This window comes from Helicoverpa zea, chromosome 14 (assembly GCF_022581195.2).
Source record: "Helicoverpa zea isolate HzStark_Cry1AcR chromosome 14, ilHelZeax1.1, whole genome shotgun sequence".
NCBI classification, from domain to species: domain Eukaryota; kingdom Metazoa; phylum Arthropoda; class Insecta; order Lepidoptera; family Noctuidae; genus Helicoverpa; species Helicoverpa zea.
This window is the reverse complement of record NC_061465.1, coordinates 5,782,054-5,807,412: the sequence shown is the minus strand read 5'-3', so window position 1 is coordinate 5,807,412 and position 25,359 is coordinate 5,782,054. Positions and strand designations below refer to the sequence as shown.

General features: G+C 34.4%; 1 protein-coding gene across 2 annotated transcripts in view; it reads left to right on the top strand.

Annotated features, from left to right (window-relative positions):
* Positions 1–25,359, top strand: part of LOC124636704 (semaphorin-2A) — a 183,139-nt gene that overhangs the window by 42,875 nt on the left and 114,905 nt on the right. The window contains exon 1 of one of the 2 annotated variants that reach the window (XM_047172867.1): positions 18,659–18,916. The exons of the other annotated variant lie outside the window; for it this stretch is intronic. The gene's annotated coding sequence lies outside the window, so the exon portion shown is untranslated. Of the gene's footprint in view, positions 1–18,658; positions 18,917–25,359 lie in introns of those variants that run through there. 2 annotated transcript variants of the gene reach the window in all.

Here is a 25,359-nt window from a genome sequence, read left to right as displayed (position 1 = left end):
TCGTCCACAGTGTCGACCTGCAGTCCAGCTTACCCTTAAGTGAAAATGAGCGAAAAGATAAGAATAATAAATCTCCCTCCAAATTAAAACCGCATATAAAAAAGGAATTTATTTTTCGGTTAATATACTTAGTGACGAAAACGTTTTATCATTTCGTTGGAGACGTTATTGTCTGATGCTTTGGAAGTTGGATGGAGTAATGTTGTGAGGAAATGAAGGTCGGAATCTTTGCGAACAGCTCCCCGGGGTCACTGCGATGATTAACGTCCTTTACACGAGTTACCAGTTGTCCGTCGCACAATAACAACTGAATAGACTCGCTTACGTAAGGCTGCCTTTTAAGTTCTGTCGTTTGCTAACTTCGCGCGATTATTAAAAAAAATATATATATGCCACTTTTATCTTCCTGAATTTAGAATTTTAAAACAAAAGAATGTTTTTAAATTGGTCGAATAGTTTTATTGTATCGTCCATTCAAACGTGGCAGGTCGGTTGTAAAAATGGAAATGTCTAAAGAAAATTTGCGTGCGATAATTTTCTAGAATTTTAAAAAGGGGTTGTCGCGACTTTAGTGCTTTGAAGAGATTAGTTCTGTATTTAATAATGTAGCACCATGCCTTAGGACCGTAGAAAGCAAATATTTAGGATTTCAATGTGGCCACTCTAGCCTCAGTGACAAGCCACGTGAAGGTCGCCCGAAAAACGCCATGACAGAAGATAATATCGACGTCGTGCGGCAGCTAATTCTCGCAGACCGATATGTAACATACTGTGAAATAGAGGCATCCATGGGCATTTCAGGGACCACTATCCAAAAAATTCTGCACGAAGAACTTGGCGTAAAAAAGTTGATCTCTCGTTGAATACCCCATTTGCTTAGCGACGACCAACAAACAGCCCGAGTAAGTTGGTGTCGCAAAACTCCGCAGCGATTTAACGGAGAAGAGTCAAAGCATGTCTATGATATAGTCAGGGGTGACGAGTCTTGGATATATGCTTGCGATCCATATTCCAAGCAGCAGTCAACTGTCTGGGTCTTCCAAGACGAGCCAAAACCGACCGGAGTCATTCCTTCAAGAATCACTTTAAAAAAAAATGGTTGCCTCGTTTGTGGCAAAGGGTGGCCACCTCGCCACTATTGTACTAGAATATTGCAAAACGGTTACCGCTGACTAGTATACCACTATTTGTTGGCCACAAATCATCACCGAATTTAGAAAAAAAAATTCAAGACGTCGAATGATCCTGCACCATGACAGTGTAAGTTCGCACACCGCCCGCCAAACAAATACGTTTTCGAATTCCAAAAATGTTGAAATTTTGGATTATCCACCTGACAGGCCTTACTTAAGCACTAACTATTTTATTACATTCCCCAAAATTAAGCAAATTCTTCGTGGTCTACCTTTCAGCACACCTGAAGAAGCTGTTGACGCTTGCAAATAGGCCGTTTTGACTACCCCTACTTTGGAATGGAATAAATATTTCAAAAACTTGTTTGAACGTATGCAAAAGTACATGAAATATCCCTAAGTATTCTTAAAAAAACAATAAACAGTAATAAACTATTGGATTGTCTATACTTATTTCAAACGACACAACTTAAAAGGCAGCCCTCGTATTTGTTGTAAGCGTCTACGCAACTTCATTAGCCGAGATTAGGAGAAATGTGTGTTTTACCACGATTACCGTCCGAATGAGGTCATATAGAATGTCTTGTGGTGTAATTAGTTTCAATTTGGATATGTAGAGGTAATTCCGAAAAATCTAAGTTAACATTTTTGTTTTGATTTAAAACAAGTGTCGTAGTTTATGGGGAAAATGAAATGATATTATTTTCCTCAAAAAACTTTCCGATATAAATATCATTGTGAAAGATTCCCGTTTTATTATCCGTTTAATTTACCTGTATATTTATAAAAATAATTCCGTAGTTAGCTTGAAGTGTGATATTGTTTTTGTTTTTCGCTTTTAGCTTTCACACCTGTTTCACGATCAAAGGCTAACACAAACCAATTTGAATACATTTAGCTGGACAATAGACAATCGAGTGTCACTAACACCAATTTCGTTGACGCACAAAGCGACAAGGAATCCATTTTGAATTGTTATTTGGTTCATAGAGAGACAAAATAAATCACTGTCGAACTTCAAAACGAAGAGATAAAGAGGCATCTAAAAACAATATGGTGAGATCTCATTTCAACCCCAAATACGTTTCCGATATTCAATAAAATGCCTCAAACGGGATCACATAAAAGTCTATGGATAACGTCGCATATAAAGCGGTTAAATATCAATATGCAAACAGTTTTTCTTTTAAGCGACAAGTTAGTATTTATCGCTGTTTATTTTTGAACTAACTTTTGTTTTTATCAAGTTTTAAAACCTTATGCTTGTATTTTGTGGATTTTTAATTATGAAACTTTATAGATTTAAAAGTGATCTCAGATCATCATTTATTTATCTGGTGTGTCTTTTTTAATATTTGTTTTTAAGGTTAGTACCTATGTATCATTCTTAATACGTTTGCTGTAAAAAAATGTTGATTATTTATCTTACTGCACCTCATTCTGAAAAAAAAAACGTGTTTTACTCAAATTATGCTGATACATTTAACCTACTTATTACCTCTCTGTTTGTTAAACATAGTTCATACAAAACAATTCCACGTAAAGGCCTTTCAACAGACACAAAGCAACGAATTCACATTCACATGCTGCCTTCCCCAACATTCGTATTTAGACTGTAAATCCCACCATATTTGAATAATCATATTCATGTCTGTTTCGATGATACGATTTTCAAAATACTTCTCGCGATCGCATCCGTTTCAATGCTGGCCGGCAACAAAAGAAAAAAATCTTGTTAATCCCAAATCCTCGATGTGAAAACATCTGTTTACATCAAAGCGAAGCTATAAAATGAGGTGAATTTTTCATCGACTTAGCTCCGTGCCATGTAAGTGGTTTTACATTATATTTTCACGACAGACATAGGTATTTCGTAAAGAAAACAATTTAAATAAAAGTGATTGAATTTCTTTTTTGATAATGCTTTATAGTTTTAGCACAGATTATATAATAGTTACTACGTAACAGATAAATCACTCCATACAAAAAGTCCATACCTACTGTTATAAGCACCTACAAGTTCCCCAACTACCTACAAATTCCTAGCTGCGTTATAAAAATGAACCTTAAAAGCTCCAGCGCTTGATTGTTATTCCAATGCGATAGCGCACAGTTCAGTGACCGCAACCGTACCGTGGCCATGCTTAGGGTTGCTTCTTACAATGTATATATATTTAAGTAGGAAAACAAAGTTACGCTTATTTGAAGATAGCCTTTTTTAAAACTGAGTTTTTAAATAAAAAGTAATATCAAGAATATTTTTCTTTAGTTAACTATTGTATTGCCTACTAAAATGGAGTATGGGTACATATTACTAAATATTACCTAATCAAAGACGGTTTCCAACTATTTTTCGAGCACAAGTGCCGTAGCAAGCCTCATATGGTACAACTCCGTCGAGTGTTGATACATACCTAAAATTGGTTTCTGCGTAGCGACACGCGTAATGTTAACTTACACTCGAGATATGTTTTGAGCTACAGAACTCACAATACAGTTCATATAACTAAGTAGGTATCTGAAGTAAAATAAGTACCTAATGATCTCTGTTATTAAAATCATAAAGTAGATAAGTATTAATTTATTAAAAAAAAAATAGAATTACTAGATAAGTTCACACATATAAAATGTTACTAAATCTTACAATAGTCGCATATAAACCAACACAACTCAAAATAATCCATCAGTTTGTGAGGTAGCTTAAAAAACCTTATAAAAACCAACAGCATAACATGCCACCAAATAAAAATAATAATATTGGAGCGCGCGCGGCGCGTGTGACTGTTGAAAGCCCTGAGCCGCGTGGGGCTACCGGTAACCCAGCGAGCGGTAGGCATTTATCGCGCGCAAGTACGTCAAGTGACAGAGGCCTGGTTTTAGTTAGTTTTGCTTAAATATTCAAATCAATAATGTTTGCGTGAATATATTTTTTTGCCATGTTTTTATTTTATTAGAAAATCAATGTATTAAAGAGAATATAAATGACCTACCGATATATTATTAGATACTTAGTCTTAATTCTTAATATAAGATGAAAATATTGTACCTTTTGGATACGACCTTTATGTTATCACCTATTGGTCAAATAGGAGATTAGGTATTTCTGTTGGAATAACCTTTTATCAGAAACTGCTTATTAGGTCAACTTACGTCAGATACCCCTATGTTCATTGATTGCTAGCAGAAGATTACTAAGTGAAAATTACGTAAGATAATGTAGGCGTTTATCTCACTTTAGAATGGCTTCGTTTAGAATAATTTGTTATTTATTCAAAAATAATAATCTGATAATCATGGGAGGTGCATATGTTGTATTAGTAATCCTGGGATTAATTTCTTAATTTAACTGACGACATTTTTAAACGTCGAAAAACTTAGAAGATACTATTGCAAAAAGTAAAAAGGAAAGAAAAGATGCTATATCTTTTTTGAGATCGGTTAAAAAGATAGGATGCTTTATAGTTATATAGTATACAAGTAATAAAGTTGTCACTGGTCAGCAATAACGACTACACATAACATAGGGTTCGCCATGATACAATTATGGTGCTACCAGGCTAGCATAGCAAATAAGGTTAATATACGAAAAGGTATTATAATAACCTACCTATATACGTACGATTCTTGATACACGATATTTTCCTTGTTTCATGTAATATTATCACGTTGTTAGTGAAGACTTATGAAATGTACTTTGGATGAATTTATTTTTTTGTGTCTCGTATTCCTGAAATAGGATATAATAGTATTATTATGAGCGTTGAGCGTCTTATGTTTTTTTTTCAAGTTGACTGTACGTACTGATTTTGACTTTTGTCCTATTGTTTTTCTTTTATTACTTTTCCTTAGTATTTAAGGTACAGTTCATACAATGAGCTTAGTTCATAAGACTGTACGTAGGTACATACTTGTACATATGATGAAATTTTTTTTTAAATAAACCAAACTTTTCATTGACGCGCACAAACAATTTATGAACAAAAATCCATTTGAAATGTCTATGCAATTCCTGATCAAGTGCTTAAAACGTTGATCAATCGGTCTGGATGCTGTTTACTCTAAAACTGTACTCTCTGCAAAACTGACCACGATAATAGGGGCGAATTCTGTTAATATTTACGATCACGTAAATCAATAGCGGTCTCTGTCCACATTAGGCGATTTATTCGATTTGTGGTTTACCCCCTCACGTCCACAAGGGGCTACTTTGGCATCTCTTAACGTATTCCAGACAACGCCACCTGCCCGTTCAATATCATTCGCCGCGTAACCGTCTGTGTGGAAAAAGGAGCCGATTACCCTTGTTTACGCACAAAATAAAGTTTTCTTCTCATTGGCTCAAAGATAAAGCAGTGCAGAGATTAAATTCGGGTCGTGTTTGCAGTGAGACCCGCGCGCCCCATGTAAACGACCCTAGGTAAGGAGACAAAATATCATTTGGCATAGCGTAATGGCCTCTGAAGAAAGGTTACTTTACGACTTCTTATTTGGAGTCTTGTAATGAGTTTCGTAACGAGAGGGGCTGCAAATGCTGGCCGCTTTGATTTTTAAATGATTTTAAATGTAAGCAACGATTTTAATGTTTATTTTTAAGCTTTGCACGCAATTGTAAGCCACCCCTCCTGTTGCGAAAAGTTGAATACTAATAGGTCCCTATAAATACGCCTCATAAATTCATTCGTTAATTATTTTTTAGTAACAACGCCAACCAATTTACACAGGAATAAAAAGGTTCTATTGAATTCAGTTAAAAATAATGAGTTGGCAATAATTAGACAAGACGTTCTGTAGGTACTGTAGGTACATATCATTCTGGAGCACAGTAGCAATAAGCTTAACAGTTTGTTGCGCAGTTTATGCCAGCCAAGTAGGCATGTGACGGTGGAAAGGAGAGCAAAGCTCTTTACTCTCTAGAACGAAATGTTCGAAATGCTCCAGTAATCCTGTCACTTTGAATTTGGTTTCGAGTCGGGACCCACGTTACCTACTTTTACGTTCGAAATACTTTGTCGTGTTTATGGGGACGTCAACGGCAAAGGACTCTTTTGTTCGCATCAAAATTTTATGTATTCATTAGTTGGCTCCAAGATAAATATGTAAAGGTTTCGGAAGAAATAACGGTGCTCCAAAATTATTTCACATTTACCTTGTTTTTAATTAAGGAGTAAACAAACCTCAATATAGAAAATTTTACATTTCCATGTTATTATAAATAGAGCTCAATATACTTTTACTATGTATTAGGTACGAAAATAGACCTATCAAATAATGACATGTTATATTGAAACAAGACCAACAATTTACGGCTGATAATTTAGCGTCCCTATTTTAAATGTTACGAATATTTAGGCTCCTTTAAAGGTCATGTGTTATTGACGTAGAGGTTTGCGGTCAGTCAAACAAGCGTTCCCTAGTCATGTCTCATGAAGTACGGTTCCTATCACTCACACTGACAGCTGTTTTTTGCACACGACACTGGCAGGCCTTAAGGGAGAGACAGCCTTTAAAAAAAACAAAAAAACAACACCGAACATCTGACAAACAACAACAAAAACATCGCGAGCATTTTTAAAATTAAATAACGAACGAAAAATCTAAAAGCTTACATCAAAACACAACACGTATAGGAGCGCTCTCACGATATGATCCCACGTACTCTCAGGGGACCTCGACCCTAATTGGACGTGGCCAGCCTCCAGAATCAGACGTCGATTATTTAATCTATGATACCACATCTTATTCAACTTTTATATCGGCTGCACAAATTGCCTGAGCGATTTGTCGAATTGTTTCGCATTTTTGTTTGATTGCTTTTTAATATTTTTCGGGTTATTTTTAGACGTGGTGAGTGGGTGTGAATTTTGTGAGTTGTTTTCTAAATAGTATTGTAGGGGGATTTTTACTGGAATTCTGCTTAGTAGATAAATTGCCGTTTAAAAATAACAATTCTACAATTATTTTTTTTACAGTATTGATCAGTATGAATACATAATAATCAAATGAGAGCATATTTTTATAAGTATGCAAGTTTATTTATAGAGCCAAAGATCACACACGACGATGCAACATTGTATCAAAATAATGTTGTGTAAAATGGAAAGAGATATTTTTTTGGACAGTGTAGATTTACGACGCCAGCAACTTTAACGATTTGGTCTATACCGACCGATTTCCTGAACTGCAAACACTCAACTGTAGCACTGGCTTATGTTGGCACCAAACCCGCCCAGAGCGACGTGAGTGGTTTCAAGATACCTTATCTCCGATCCTAGCTATTAGAGGCGACAGCTTGCTGGCCTGCCAATAGATCGCCCAATATCTGTTGCGTTCTATTGTCATGTACTACAAATATTGGACGTCGACTCAAATAGTCTACAGATTCAACATGGTTCAACAATTCTCTTAAAAGCGAAAACAAAAGGTGGTGAAATGTCTTATAAAGAAGTAGGACCGAAGAATAATTCTCTAGACAAAATTCACAAAAACAAGAAGGAACTTTTGTATCCAATAAATCCTTGCCTAATTTTCTCAAACAAAACGGAACTTTGCAATTGGCCAAGAAAACGCCCGACGAATCTGATCATTAAAGTGTAAGTCTTTCTACCAAGTTGAAGATAAAGTACTTTCAGTTGAACTGCAACTTGTAGTTCCTGATTCACCGAGCAGTTTAGAAGACGGACTGGTGCACGAGAATAACATAAATAGTCTGAGCGTTCGATTAACAATGAATAAGCAATGCAAGTAACAGCCAATTGTTCCATAATAACTTGAAGTGAATTGTGGCATTGGATTAACTACTCAGCGCGACCCGACGAAACTTCGTCCGCCTGAGATCATTCCCTATAATATTCAATTTAACTTTGACACTTCGCCCGTCCAACAAAACCACTGTCAGCTTTTTGTTTTAGGATATCATTTCTCACTTCTCGGATTAATTATAATTTGCGACAGAATAATTATTTCACTTATAAAGTCGCTTCTATCTTAGGAGCTCGTTTTGAATGAAGGCTTGTCATTGCCGACAAACTTTTGGCAGTTTATGCCTGTAGTTGGAACATCAGTTAGGCACATGTATAAAGGGACTCATTGGTCTAGAAATTAATGCGAGTTAGTCTAGCGTATACGTCGTAAGGGCTTCTATATCTGTACATCTGAATGCTTGACATTCCCGAGGATTTAATTCCTTGGGTTCTGCATGCAATAAGATAATATTGATGTAGTCAGAAGGCATAATGCATACAATAAAAAATAACAGGACGGCAATAAATCACTTTAAAATAAAAGTAGACTCCAAGCACATCGAGTGGGTGTTTCAAAAGGGTGTACTATGCCAAATCGAATAACAAATAATCGAATATCAATTGATCGACCACTATAAATCGAAATTCTAAATACTCGAACATTCATAATATCGAATGGTTATTAAATCGAACATTCAATACATCGCATATACGATGCATTTAACGCTCGATCAAACGAACATTCGATATTTTGAACACTCGATGTATAGACTGCGCGATGTATTGAATGTTCGATTTAATAACCATTCGATATTATGAATGTTCGAGTATTTAGAATTTCGATTTATAGTGGTCGATCAATTGATATTCGATTATTTGTTATTCGATTTGGCATAGTACACCCGCTTCAAAATGACTGTAGAACGTCAAGACCAGATGTTCCTTTCTGAAATCAACTCCAAAACAATTGCCTCAAACGTTTCATTAAATACAACCCTGTTTAACATATTTCAGGCTAGACTATAATCATAGTTATTCGCAGACTTCTGACACGGTAAGGCAACAATTTCCTAGAGTGGGAACTAAGTTCCCTTTGAACAGAAAGGCAAGTGAAATAGATTATCGAATCCGTACGTACGATTAACTCCGTAGACAATTTGTATTCCGTTATGTTGAAGTGTGCATGAATTTCAAGAACCTAATGCTGTGTGAAAATCTCTTTATATTTATTGTGTTACCTACATCACATCATCACATAAAAGAGGGCCTGGAAAATCATAGAATGATAATTTGGTTTTCGTGTTTAATGGTAAAAACGTTGACTATGCTTAGGTAAGCGGAAAACCCATGCAACGATTGCTACCGAAAACAGTAATATTGGACTGAAAACTGCAAACCTATTTCTTTTGTTTATTTTGATGTATCGCTTAAATAATGAACTATTTGCAAGCTGTACCAAAAATAAACCATTAATATTGAACTTCACATATCTTATACGCTTCTAGACTAGATCAATTAATTAATTTATTTATGGTTTAAAATATTCTACTGAAAAGCGAAAATAGGTATCTCCAATCGCTTTTCAAATTAATTTATTCTAAGATTACAATTCTTCACTACAAGTTATTAACTATTCAGGTTTTATCTTAAAATAACTAAATAAAATTAACTAATCAAGTTAAATTACTAGCTGAGTTCGCGGCACACTTATCTCGGTAAAAGTATCGTTTAATATTCACAAAGTCTAGAAATTAATTAAGCGTGCAATAAGAAATTTTGTATTTTTCTCATGCTAACCTCTTTCTTTATCCTTTGACCACCCTGTAGTGGTTCTGACAGGCAATTTTCTACATTATTATAATGTATTTATTCTTCCTTATATTGTTAGAAATGTTATAGTAGAAAAATAATATATTAAAATCCATCAACTTAATTCCTTACGATATTCGTATCTTTTACTTCTACTTCAAGAAACTTCACAAAGTTTACAGACAACGGTTTATCATTTAATATTTTATTATGCGTTTCGATATCTAGCAATCTTATTTATGTACCTTTGGTACCTTTATGTACAATTGTTAAAAAAGTGATACAAACATTAAACCTCTATTCATTTGATAGTTTCAATGAAAGGCAAAAGTGTTTGCTTAGTATTCTTCATAATTTAAGAAGCATTAAATATAATCTATTTAAACGAAAAAGGTCGTGAAGACGTGACTTTGCGTTGCGTATTATACTTGACATTAAAAGTCATAAAAGTATTTTCTGTGATTACTTTCATTGGACATCCAATAACTTGATTGGCACCGACTTTCTTTGTTATATTCTAGCGAAAATCAAAAGTATAATATGAAAAATATATTTTTCTGAGAAATTATTAGACGTGCATTCAATGGCTGTATCAAAGTCAGATTTATTAAACAAATAAATAATGTTCACATTTATATAAAGCAGATAGGCAGTTTTTCTTGTAAATCATGAATAAGAATTAAATGGACATTATACCTATAATTTCGTTTTTACTAGTCTTCTACTTTACCCGTCTGTAGCTAGAATGCTAAATAATTGCCGTGTACCACATAAAGTACAATTAACGGTTAACAAAGCTTAGATTTAAGGTATGGGACTCACTAGCTAATTATATAATTTAATGGTTCAGATACCAACTCACCAAGGGCAAGTAAAATATAATTTACCTGTTTTAAAAGGATTTGAACGCCTTCAGCCCCGTTTGATATAAAATCGATAAGCATAGAAAATTTATATCGATGCGTGTTCGATACATTGGTCATGTTAAATTATAAAGGAGAACTGTTTTGTGTAAATGGCTTAATCACGCAGGTGTAACTATGACATTAAATATTAATGACTTTAGATACCCCATTGATTAACTTACTTATTTTAAATTAATGAAAGTTTTTTAAAACATTTACAAAAATGTTGGGGTTTTAGAATCTCATTCTAATTCTTAAGGTTTTAAAAATCGACAATAAAAATTTTCAAATTATTTATACCTACTATAATATGCTAGCACCTAATTGCTTTTAATTGAAAATTTCCTATTAATTTAGCAGTATGTGTCATAGATTATTTAATGCCTGTCTAACATCGTGACAAGTAATTGCTGAAATTACAGCAAATGTCACATGTCTTGTAATTGCAGAAACAATTTTAAATTGAAACATTCTTACAGCAGGTATCCTTGTATTACCAACCGTGAGAAACGATTAAAGGAAAAAGCAAGGCACAGTACAAGACTGACAGTTTTAGCCACCGACGTTTAAATATATGTATTAGAAAATTGCCTATACGTGACGAGTAAAAAAGAAACCTACATCACACTGATAGGTTTTTTCCAATACCGAGGTAAAAGCCTTTAGGCCTACCTACGGTACATACCTTTTACACAAACTAACCTACAGCTGCCTTGAGGTACACAAAAATAATGTATGACAGGCTGGCATTACATCAAAATTGGATCAGAACATATTTTTTCTATGGCCAAAGATTCGGCCTTCGATGTTCATACCCTTTGAACGATATTGGCCACGAATCTAGATGTTTTCTAAGCGGCTATGTACGGCCACTCAATCGTTACTGATATCACGGACCTTATAAAAATGTAGGAGAAATGTTACAAGGATCCAGGAAAGGCGGGATTTCTTGGTGAATGTTTTCTTGTTGAAATGGTTTTAGGTCATGTCTTGAATAGAAATGTGGTATATCAATTTGTACTATAAGAATGTTTTCATATATTTTTAATAAGGTAAGCAGACATACTTCTAGAGCTAGCATACTTCTTGTTTGAATATTTTTAGATGCAGATGACTAATTAATTTATCTGACTGTTATCTCGATTAGAGCCATATGGTGATTAAGTAATAATATAATACGTAAATATTTTACAATGGATTGACTCAGTTAATCGTGCTGAATGGATCAAAAGGTTTCGGATTTTCACTAGATATTTATTCATAATATGCTAACCTTTTTGTACGTGTTGACATTGTATTACTTAATCCTTGACTTTGAAATGATACAACGTTAATACAAAATTAAAATAATGCTGGTACATTATAAACTAAACGTGCATTTTGTGAAATATAATTGCCTTTAAAAGTTTTTTTTTATAAAGCGCAGACTCCATTATTTGTATTCAGTTGGAACCGGATTAAACTGGAAATAACATACGTAGTGTACTAGAGAAAAGTTCGCTATGGCATAATATGTTGTTCAAAGTTATAGAAAGTAAATTTTATTACGCTTGTTTGAAATAAAATAAATTGCGAGTTCTGTTCTGTACAAACGAGCTTATAAAATGCGGAAAAATATGTGGTTGTGTGTACACCTTGTTGGGACCAAAGATTATGTGAATTGGTGTAGCTGTTATTGTTGTTATTAGTGTTTTTCAATAATTAAAACTAAGAGCAACTTACGTGTGTAGTTTATAATAATACCAAGTAACAAATAAGTTCGATATTAAAGGACAAGTCGTGAACTTTTTAATATTATGCGACTATATAGTTTATTTGCAGAGTCTAATGTATGTACACATTTTAAAGAGTTTGTTTTTGCACAAATTTTAGATTATTAAAGAGTGTAATGTAAACAACCAGATTGACAATCCTCGTAAACAAACGCCACCAAACTAAGCAAAAAGAGCAACATTTTAAATACGAACAAATAGTTACACGACCTCTATCATCGCTGGCCATTTGAGACAATTGAAGGGTAGTCCATAAAATTCTTAAGTCGCAGATCGAACTGTATCCGACATGGGAGACAGTTTTGGTTTCGTGATTTCATTGCTATTAGGGAGGGCGGGCCGTTCCACGTTTATTGTTCAAGATACGAGTGGATTTGTGGAAGCAATTTCCTTTATACATTTTGTTTTGTCCTTTTTCCTGCAGTTTGATAGTCCACTTCGTGAGTTGTGGCCTTAGTTCGATTTAGCAAAACTCTCTGAATCGATACGATACGCATCTCGGCCGCAACCTGCCTCGAAAGGGAAAAATGTAATTATACAATCCGATCACGTATACAGCTGAACGGAAACTAATTTAGCACCGAAGTTCTTTTGGCAAAAATTAAACAGTGCCCCCTATTTACTTTTGTGATTTACAAAAGTAAATGTTACCGTCGTGATTAGAAGTTTTATGGAATTAGTTGTTGCAAACTTCATGATGAAGTAAACACTATTGTCTGGGCAAAGACTCCCTAAAGTACACAAAAAACATTGATAGATTTAGTTACTTCTTTTGCCAACCCCTACATAATTTGAAAAAAGCAAGTCAGATGAATTCTCAGAAAAAAAGCTTAATTTTTTGCCAAAAATAACAATAGAGCAACACCCAAAGTTAGCATTAAACATTTATTTCCATTTGCCAATTAACTCAAGTAGCAGCCCACGCAAAATTGTTACAAAGCTTAGCACACACGGCATAAAATATAAAACTGTTTGCCCAAACCCGAGTTAAAGATTCATGTTGCTCCTCTTCAAAGTCATGCTTTCTCGTCACAGGTAAGAAAGCCCCTTCGACGCAAATAAACATGAAATCGTCATTCAGACGTACGCCTCATACAACCTAGACCCCGCATTTATACGACGGGTTTTTGTCAATTCTTGCCGTCTTTGCTTCTGTCCATTTCGTCCACAGCATTGACATTGAATGTTGTATGGTAACTATTTTCAGATGTTTGGTTACTATTTTTGAAGGCCTCTTGAGTAGTTCTTCTAGAAGTTTTGTCTATCTTTAAACTAATTTCCAGTAAATTTTTCTTACAAATGAAAGAAACAAAAGAAGAAATGTACCTTGTAGACGTTCCATTCCATAGTCGCTACATATTTAGCAACTATCACCAAGGAAAATCCTAGTTTTTATCAAAATAAACATGCCTGTTTCTAGATAATTTACTACTCCTACATTAATTTATTCCTACATTACATCACCTAATATATATTAGAGTATTCTGAAGGTAGCTATAATTATTTCTCAAACGCTTTCAGTATAGTTAGATTAATTATTCAAGTTAGCAACAGTAGCAGAATATGTATCGTGACGGATTTCCACCTACAAACAAGACCGGTAAATGTAATACTTAAGAACTTCCATTGTAATGTAATACAGGAATACTAATGAGCAGCGTTAATTAATAGGCATATTTAGGAACTGGATTTAACTAAGCTCAATTATAGACTACTCATAAACTTTAAGATTTAAACAACAATTTTAATGAATTATAAACAAAGCTCTTACAATGTTGTTTCAGTTTCTAGAATTTCGCAAAGTGCTTATGATCATCTTGCGATATTATTCTAACAACGAAGATTTAGCACAAGCAATCCGAAGATCGCTTTATTTTCACACGCCGATGAACATTGACTTATACAAATCTGGAAGTATATCTCCGTATCGCCAGCAATAATGTATCGTTCAAGAATAAAGCGTAGTCTCGAAACGGTGCCATTTGAAGGAATCAATCAAAGCCAAACGTTCGCACAATCAGCGTGCGTGGGACGGACGAGCTAATCAAACTAATGGCTACCGGAGGGCCGGCCGATTGGAGTCGACTCGATGCCGCAACAAATCACAACAATAACACTGACGCCTGATTGATTACCCTCAGCGACGGCGGACTCTATTCGATCCTTGTTATACCTGATTGATTCTTCATTAACATGTTCTTTCCTTGAGTATATCTTGTTAAATGCCTTATAATTTTTTTATTTTCGCAATCTAATCCATTTCCCAGCCTATGCTAGTTACTAAGATCTGGGATTAGGATCTCTTCGGGGTAGGTATCTAAAACACCTGCTTCGATAACTGTTGTTACACTAGTGGTTTGCTTACAAGCCTTCGTTTGCAAGGACTAATGCAGAAATCGTTAATAGACTTTCGCATTACCTATACGGAGTCAATAAACAGTTAAGGGATAAACTAGTAAAAGAAGAACGTTTTTAAAAACCTCCACTTATGCTTTTAATAAAACCGATATGTGTCTTGTACATTTGCTAACAGAAAAGACTTCGAGTACAATTGCGTCATTTTTAGCCAGGATCGATGCGACGTCAGCTTGACGTCAAGTTAGCGTCATTGCGGCCTGCCTCGCCTCCTCGACCAGACATTTATTAAGTAGGAAATACGGATGAACTGGCTCCAGCGTTGTTAAATTGTTCAACAATTGTTGTAACAGCGTTTAGCCGATGTTTGTTTTAAATTAAGTAGTGACCTAATTCTAACTTTCACTGCTGCTATCGCTTTTTATAATGTGCCGTTTTAAGCTTGTTTTAGTTTTATGCTATTTTGCAGAAATGAGAAATGCTCGTTAGAGAATCCGCTAGGATTTTCTACAAAAAGATCAGTGCAATTTTTACTCAACTCTGATTTATGGTTAAGACAAGTTTTGTCAACCCAAATTACTTACTAAAATCTGCTAGAAAATGATTATTAAAAAACTTCTCAAAATTGCATTTCTGCTATAAATCCTCAAAATTCGCTTTAGAAGTCGTGTGAACCACCAAAGCTGATAAGTGCTCACACAACAATAAAACGTCACTTAGTATTCACCTGTCGCCCTGTATTAATACCGACGGGCTTACCATACAGGCCGACATGCATTTTGGAGTGACAGCCACTGGTCAGACTTTTGCGGATGCAGCACAAAGGCACTTATTTTTTTGTCGGACTAACGTAAAATCCAAATCAATGGTTAGCTCGACTCACTTTTGTTATTGCTGCTATTATATTCTGGCCGCCGCTTGTCGACTATTTCTGGCTTTTTGGCCACTCGAAGCCGGTAAATTCGCGTAAAAATTTATGGACACGTGAGAGATGCGATCGTACCTTTAGATAGATAGAACTCTTTTATGGCAAAGTATTATCCTTGCAGAATTTTAAGGTGATTTCCTAGGAGATATCAACTTACTAGCTGCAGGCACCATTCATCAATGTTATTAAGGCTCCCAGCAAAATGTTGTGAATGACATCGTAGTATATTTTATACACGAGACTAGCCTTCTGGCACAATATTGACCGACACAAAGGATAAGCACGAAGGACTACAAGTCGAGAGATGAGGGCGACGTCATATTTCTTTTATCGTGTCTTTAAGGCAGGTAACATTACGTCATCTGTCGTACGTCTTACTCTGCAGCTCGTACAAAATAAACCGACAACAGCTGCTTATTGTATCGCTGACAGCAAAGCCGTGGTACGCTATTGTGAAGCTCCTCCGAAGAAATAAATAATAGCGACTTACTTGATCCTGCGAAGCTACAATGCGTCGTCATTATTTCGCGCTTATGGAGCCACAGGCCCTCTTTTCACTCCATTTGTGCAATGTGTGTGAGGCCTTATGTCAAAACAATTGAACATTTTACTGTCTCGTGTACTGTCTTGAAACTTTACTGTTTAATATTTTTCTCCAATTGAGCTCTAAATGTTGTCACATATTTGTTTTAAGGAGTTCAGCTATTGAAGTTGAAATAATTTCAGAGATAAGATATTTGAAGTGCACTACACTTCAAGCAATATTAAGGAACATCGCCAATTGTTTTTATACATATATAATATGTAGGTTTATCGTTTTACAGCTGCTTTTTGTAATAAAGTGTTGTGTAGGTAATAGATAAATATTATAATGAAAGCCTATAAAACTTCTCAAACAGCTGCAGATAAGTCTTTTCTGTGCAATCGTAGAGTCTCTTTGTGTGTTTATTCTTGTATGAAGGTTTGTGAAAATAGAAAGCAACGGTTTTGCTTAACACGCGGATTATCGTGGTATCTGACAACACAATTTCTATACCCGTTGAAGTACTCGTTGTGTTGGGATTCCGTATTCGGAAAGCTAATGAAGTGTAGCGCTAACGTACCCGTGTCAAACCGTCAAAAACACGTCATATTTCACGTGTTATTTTTTGTTTTTTAACCGATCGCCACGTCAATTTTGTTTAGGATTACGGAACAGGACGGGAGAAGAATGTGCCTATATCAAAAACGGCTTATTCGTTTCGTATTCGGGCAACGTGCTCTAGAAATGGTATACCTCGAGTGAATGTATGGTGCTGTCATTTCGCGTGAAATTTGACAAAGGTATAAAAATAAAGGGCGTGAACATTATACTATAGTACACTAATTTGTGTGTTCGCTACATGGGAAGGGATTGTGTGTTGTGATACGGTGTCGTGGCGCGTTACCGTCAGCTCGCCTCCCGCGCCGCATGGCTCCGGTTTCGCAGAAGTGTTTCGCTTGACGCTCTCCGATCACGGACACGTTTTTTTTTTTCGGAAATCCGATACCGACAACAAACAAAAAATTCTAATTTCGTCTAACTATGATGTCTAACGGATGTTTTATTTTTATCTTGTGGGTCAATAAAACATTAATTTTATGTGAATTGCGAGTTGTTTTTATAACAGCAAGGCTTGTTATAAAAACTGCATGGATCTTTTTCTTATTTAAATCAGTCCTATGCATTCCGTTTGCAATATTAGATTTCAGTTGTCAATAAAATTGATAATAATTCATAATAGCTTAAGGTTCTGTGAAGTCTAACAAAATTATTTTTAATAGACTTCTGATATTATTTATTTTAAATTAAATTAATTTAGGATGAAACAAAATGTAAAAAATATGGTCACTACGTTTAAAATGATTTGATAAAATATTTTGAAATGGTTGAATAAAAGATTACATCAATGAAAGGGTAACTGCGCTATAGATAACAGTAAAAAAATAACAGGTGTCAACATTTTTAAACCGGGTCAAACTTATCTAACCATTAAATATAAGGGTTGCAATAACAACCTCTATTACATATAATACGATCCCAATTAAAATAAATTGTGTAATAATACGGTTGAGCTTGTACAAAAACCACATTTAAAAGCAGATGTCTTCATTGTAAATAAAGAAAGTAGTGGAGGCGCTTTATGCAAAAAACATTCACAAAATTTTGCAGCATACGTTACTACAGTACCTGCTACTTTGTGACATCTTGACGTAAGGATGCTACCTGCGCTGCTGAATCATTTATAAGCTTGCGAAATTTGTTGCGACTCCAGCTCTTTCGCTTATCTTTAGATGCTCCATTGTTCTTGAGTTGTTTGAACACTTGTTTATTTCTGGGTTGTTTTAAATTTTTAACTTTGTTTTGGCTTTACCTAATATTAAATATCTCTAAAAAAGTACTGTATCTAATGTGTACTTTGAGCCCTAATGAGCCGTTATTATGTTAAAAATAAAAACTTTTACATTGTTAGTACAAAAGCTCTATGTATAACTAATTAAAGTTCCCTGTTTTTTATCGCTTAGCGAATTGATCAGGTGACAGCCCTAAAAGTTTCATCTGCCACTTGAACGATCGAAAGGTACGACGGCGCGCCGGTATCAGGAAGGAATGTACAGTGGGTGACTTGAACAGTTCCTGTCCCATTCGCTCGCAACCGGCTTTGCCTAAGCTAAATTTGTACGCCGTCTCATTCATACACACCAACATTTTCAATACTTACCTGCGTAAAATGATATACATCTGTTGCGGTATCAACCTCTCGCTCGCGCTTATGTTCCCAAATGCATTGTTGATATACGCGTCCCGCTCGGGCGTCTCATGAACAGGGGGTAGACGGTGTTGGTGCACGTTTGTGTTGGTGTTCGTTTATTTAGTGAACTTGGAAGCTCGCTTTCGTGTTTGTGCATAGGGTGTCGGCTATGATTGTGTGCGTGAGTTGTAGAGGCGCGACATAGCTTTGCCGTCTCCATGACTTAAAAGTTTTGTACGGAATGAGACCAGCGAGCTAGTTCTGCGCCGGCCGGCACGCTTGATGCACGCGTGTGGGACGTTCGCGTCCAACTTCTTCGTGAATCTACGAGTATAAAAACTTGTTTTTAAATACATTATGACTGAAAGTTATTGAACTGTATTTTAGTTAGTGACGTTAAACATTTTGCGACTAATTAAAGTGATTATACTGTCATTGAATTGTGTGTTGTTTATTTTTTCTGTGAAACTGCAACGTGTTTGGTTCAACGGACTACGGAGGAGGTTGGTCGTCGTATTCTCGTGTATAGGCTATTGTGCATCAACCAAATAACTCTGGCATATTTTGTATGGCATTCAAAAGTTTCTTTTGACAACTGTCACCTGGGAACTATTACGTGCAAAAAAAAAGAGAAACACTAGATTTTTTTTCTTTAGTAAGATAACACATACTATCACCTTGATAGAACGATTAATATAAAGTGTTTGGGCTATATTCATTCATGCAGTCAAAAACTTAAACTTTTTCTTAACTTGTTCAAATCTCAAACAGGTTGTTAGACAAAAAATAAATTCGATTCAAGGCTGAGATTGACAACCTTACACAAAGATCGATCTGAAATGAAATGAATCATCAACTTCATTTTTAGCATACGAGAGAATAATATATTTTATTCATTTAACTGTAGGTACCTATAGTAATCATCACCAAAATTTTAGTTGGCCAGCGTCTGTCGAGTTGAACAACCTTAGGACGTAAATAGACACAGAAACTGAGTGTACACAAACGGCCGGTAAACGCCGACAAACGGTTATCCCCTTTACAAAATCATCGTCAGGCCTTTAACCTGGTTAAATCATAACTAGGTTTCAGTTCAGTTAAATGTAGACTTACTTAGGTATGTCTGAAATTATCTACTAATAACGGTAGTGTCCGTTTTCAACTACCGATATCGCATTTATGTTATTGAAAATATTTCATCTAATCTTAATTCATTTTTATGTAATTTGAGAAATAGAAGTAACGCATTCAAAATCGCATATGCTTCTTTGGACCAAATTCAATGTCAGGGTCTAAACTTTGTCAAAAACCTTTCATCAAATCCGATTATTAATTCAACCGAAAATAAAGCTTTGCTTTAAGTAAATAAACATCTTAAATATTTTTATTTTTTGTCCCATTAATTACAACTTCAAATAAATTCCAAACTTCTTAATGACCAATCAATTAGGTAATTGCAAGTGCACCAACTATAATATTAAACACCCATTGAACCTTCCATAACCAGTAGGTTATATTTCAGACCGCCAAAGGTGGCCTAACCACTGAGGTCCTACCTATTTCACTACTCCTAGATCCTTATTTTCTCTTTCAATTTAATAAATAATCCCTAACAAATATTCTACTAGCTGAAGAGTAATTTTGAAAGAGGATAAACTGGCTACAAGAATTAAAAAAATGATTACTTAGTAACCTACCTCTTTTATTCGTAGTCGTATTGACAAGTTTTCATAAACAATATCAAGCAGACTATAAAAAATACGCCCAGTAAAAAAAAAAAAACTGAAAGAAAAATAGCAGCTCTATCCATGTACCTAAGTATTTAGGATAGGGTCTAACTTAAAAGGGTCAAGCATTCTTCCTAAAAAGAGACACTAAAATTAGATTTCGCCCTCTTTTTATACTTTAACCTTTTGAAAATAGGATTAATGAGGCGTTTAATTTTCATTCTCCGATCTGGAATGCCAGTGATTTTGTAAAGTTCAATCAGAATAGAAAAAATAATAGGTACCTAGAACTATAACTATAAGTAGAAAAAAAAAACCCTGTTCAATTTCTATTTTGCCTTATTCCTTCCTAATCTATTTGGTCGGAAAAGTCAGGGTAAAGTCACTACGGTTAAATAGAGAATAATTTTTTTTATAATAATCATTATGAAATTCCAACCACTTCTTCTATATTCTTTAATCTATCAAAATATTTGATAGGAATAAAATACAAATAAAGTTTTGGTTATTCCTGATTCATACAATCAATGAAACCCACATCAGACACTGATAAAAAAAACTATCATGGTTCATAAACAAAGAACTAAACACAGATTCAATAATGAATATGAAAGCAGAGCTCATTCCAATCGCCTCTTAAATACGGTTCAGAGGCGGGTCGACACCATCAAAGAGGTCAATAGCATTACGACGGTCCCGAAGTCCGTAAAAATCTCATTCCATAACACAGTAAACTTTAGCCCGCAGATATCAAAGTGGTCGTAAAGGCCCCTCACATACCGTCAAAAGAATTACTATCATTGCCACGCTGTTGTTTCTCCTTGTCCTAAACAATTGATATCTCTATTTGTATCAATAAGATGGGAAGCAGACGTTTACGTGAATTTCGTACGTGTCCAGAATACAGTGGTGGAGTCGAGTGTCGGACGGACGCAGCATTTATTGAAACTATTGACATTTTTACCAGGTTTATGGATCGCTTTTGGGAAACTATATAACTGGAACCATATTTATATGTTTTATTATATTATTTCGGTAACTGTTTTTATTCATACTATTTATATAGTCTTTGTGAGAGGAGTAAATTATATTACTGAAGAATGTATTTGTAGAAAACACTGGTCAACATTTTTTTTTTAAATTACCTACTCATATTCACTACTCCAACATAATATTAACCTTTCATTATTTTTAAGACTGAATCCTAAAACGAGTAAAGCTTTTTTAACTACACATATTTACATTTTCATATTTGAGTATCATACAAAGCCGTATAAAGTTTAGATGAGAATTGATTCATCTCAGTCAAATACAAAATAGTGCTGACGTTGAAAAATGTTTGACATCAGATGTGCTATTTCCAAGTTAAATTCTACTTCAGCTGATACAATAGAAAGGGCTTTCTTGGCACAAAGTTAGCCAACTTATGGTGGAATTTGATATTAATTTGTGTTCGTATAGGTCTATAGATATGTTTGTCCATCCCTTTGAGTCTACGAACATTTCTTGAGGTTGCGGTCTGATCCGATAGCTCTGTTAGTACCATTTAATTGATTTTATACAACAGAAACTAATTAGAATTGAGGTTTATGTAACCGAACTGTATTAATAAGTTATCGTGTTGACCCTAACATAATCTCGTCTTATTGATCCCTTTTGGATAATTGAATAAATTAATATTTGCCACGTACCTAAGATTTCACGTCAGCATTAGGTAGGTAACTGTATTATTATTCTTTTGGTTTGATCTTACTTAGATATTAATAGCAGAAAATAATAATAAAGTATGTCTGTTTATATGGATTATTTTTATCCCATTATTATAAATTGTTGCGAAGAATATTATATTCGTTCAATTAAAACGAAGCTCAATACGAATTTAAACATTTTATTTTGTTTTTTTTTTTCAATTAACAATATCAATACAGACTTTTAAAATTCCTGTTACATATTTTAAATAGTATTGTAAAAAGCCTTTTGTTTATCCTAATAATATCATAAATCTGAGTAACTAGTTTGATTGTTTGCATGCATATCTCAAGAAAGACTGGTTTGATTTGAAAGAATGTTTCTACCTTAAATAGCTCTATTCACGAGAAAGGTTACTAGTACTACGAGGTGTAGTAGTTAAAGGTGTACTTTTTATCTGGGTGCATAGAGTAGTTTCTACGAGACACGAATGACACCGCTAATGAAACCTAGAACCTAATTTAAGATTTTTAGTCATCTAAAAGGCCTTTCAAAGATTGAATCCAAAGTAATGTCTCATCTCTCACTTTTCTTCGTATTAATAGGGTTGTTTCCAATTTTCGAAAATCTATTTAAATAGCTTCCAAATAATTTAAACATCACCCCTCCTACGATTTTGCGTCTTAAATCTCTTTACTTTTTATGTATTCGATTTTTTTCTATTTTTCTTAAAACATTGCCCAGAAAACGCTCGATCACGTGACTGTGACGTCAGAGTATACTATGTGTTCCTTTACACTTTGCACATCTAAAGAGAAGAAACTAATTAGAAAGAAGTCATTGATTTTTAAATTCTAATAATGCATTCTTATAATATAGATACAAAAACAAACATTTTAAACATTTACATTATTTTTAAACATTGGGCACAAAAGAAAATACCTGTAATGTTTTGAGTTGTGTACGCGGTAAAATAAAACTGTGCAAAGGAATGTAAAGTTTGTGTTTGTTATTGAGGTTATATTTGTGTCATCTTGGTTATTAGCAAAGAATTGAGCCACAAAAAAACTATCATCTTTCATAAATCCTTTCTCCATAATTCTTTTCTAACTTTCTTTCGCTCAAATACAAATAAAAACTAAAGAAAACATCACATCAATTCTCAGTTTATACCTGTCATAGACTGTCACTGTCAACTACTTGTCATTGTCAATGTAAAGTGACGACATCGGACCCGATTCGCCGTTTTCAAGGGCATGACGTAATAGACGATAAATTTAAATTTCATAAATTATTTAAAAATGACGTGGTCAGTTATTATTAATATAATATAGCTTATCGTGGTTCTAGTTTTGTAAACATTCGGTACATATACAAATTTTTAATTGACTGAATACTAGGAAACAACCCTATTGGTCAGCGTGCTCAAAGCTTATTTGTGTTTAGCTTCATATCGGCTAACCGATATTTATACAAGCTTCCTTCATAAGAAGCTTACAATTTGCTGTTTCAGAAGTATATTAATAATTCAGGGCAAAATTTCCTGTGTCCGCCACCCTATCTCTTCTAACTATACTCTATCCACGGAAGCAAGAGCTAAAAGGTAAACAAAGAATGACAGTTTTTCAAGATGGCGGTATAACCCGACCGATGACAAAACGTCACATTTTTGTGTAAAATGTTCGCAGTATCTGTGATTTTGTCATCGGTCGGGTTATACCGCCATCTTGAAAAAGTGTCATTCTTTGTTTACCTTTTAGCTCTTGCTTCCGTGGATAGGGTATAGTCAATTTATTATCCTGAATTACTTTAAAAACAGCAATAGTATGTATTTTTTGATAACTTAATCATTTATTTTTGATTAAGTACCTATATTTAGGTGTGTAATTATAGTAGAGCATATAAACAAATGAATAAATAAATATAAATTAAGTAATGAGGTATGTTAAATACAATATTTTAGTAAAGTCATTAAAATGAATAGTGACACAGTTTTGTTTATTAACGTAATGAAGTTAATGAGATTCCCTCGATTTACAATTCAATATTTCACACGTTTATTTCGAAATGCATGTCATATTGTTTTTTGGTAATAGTATTAATTCATAATATCGAGTTAAACAATTCTTCAAATGAATGAACGCCAGTTATACGAAATTTTTTTATGATCCGTTATTGGTCAAGTCTCAAGCTTGAGTCATATCACGTTAGATAATAATTTGCCTAACTACACTCATTCATTTGTCACATACTTATTTTAAATTACGCACGATACTAACACTTTTTCACATAAAATACATATAAGAATCACACATACAGATTCCTATAATAAATTACTATCACCATGTTCAAATTATATTTAATAAAACAAATTTTTAACGAAATTCAACATCAAATCAAAATCATTAACACCATTTTAATTGTGGAGCGAGCAAATGTTAATTTACTTAACTAAGATGTGTCGGCAGATATTTTTACCAGGCTTAATGACGTGACATGGATACGGGTTCAGGAGGAAACATCAAGTATTGTGTTTCGGAGCTCACTGGTCTTTATCGAAGCGAAATTTCATTATAATCGTGCCCCATTCCACCTACCCACCATTCAATTGGAACACCTTCATACAATTGGGAGGGTTGCCTCAATGGGTTGTCGGATGAAATTTCTTAACATTCTTCGCTCATAATGAGCAGAGTCTGTCGTGCAATGGCCAGTAACGGTGTAATCGTACAGCGAAACGAGATCGACAGATATTAAAGGAGATTAAATCCGCTTAATGAACCCAAGTAATAAAATTACAACGTTTTAATATTTTCCCGAAATTTCTAGGGAATTTCGGTGTTTAGTTTTGATTAAATTTAAATTTTTTAGATAATATCGTAAAGGTCGAGATGTTTTAATTAGATTTGTGAAATGGTTTTATGGAAATTCTTTTAAAACTGTGTAAAAGATAACATCAAAGATACTTGAAACTGACATCTGAAGAAAGTTGAATGAAAATAATGATGACAAATAACAAACGCGTAACACCGTCCTGATACAAAAAAGATGGAATTCAGATACAGGATGTGGATGGAGAATGAGAGAATAATAATTTACAAGATAAAAAGTCGCCTATCAACGTGCATGAGCGAAGTCGTAGTGAATCACCTGGTAATGAAGACATCATTATAGAACCGGTTCCGATGGCCGAGGGGCTACGAATTACGACAAAAGCTTCCATTTTTTTTCCGTAGAATTATTTAACGCACGACTTGATCGTTAACTTAAATATTTGTATTTAAATTTTTATCTCCGGAGACATGTTTGTGTAGATTGTCATCGAAAGCCTCTTCGTTGCTTACTTCTGTACGCGTTGTGGTACATAAATTAAAATTATCCTTTTGAATGTCATATTTTCTAGTAAGATAAACCTGATATTCTGTGGTATGTTCGAATGTTAATAAAAGGGCATAGATCTGTTACCAAGCAGTCACAGTAGATTTAAAGGCCATCTATCATTTTAAAATGAATCTTACAGCATGTTCTGA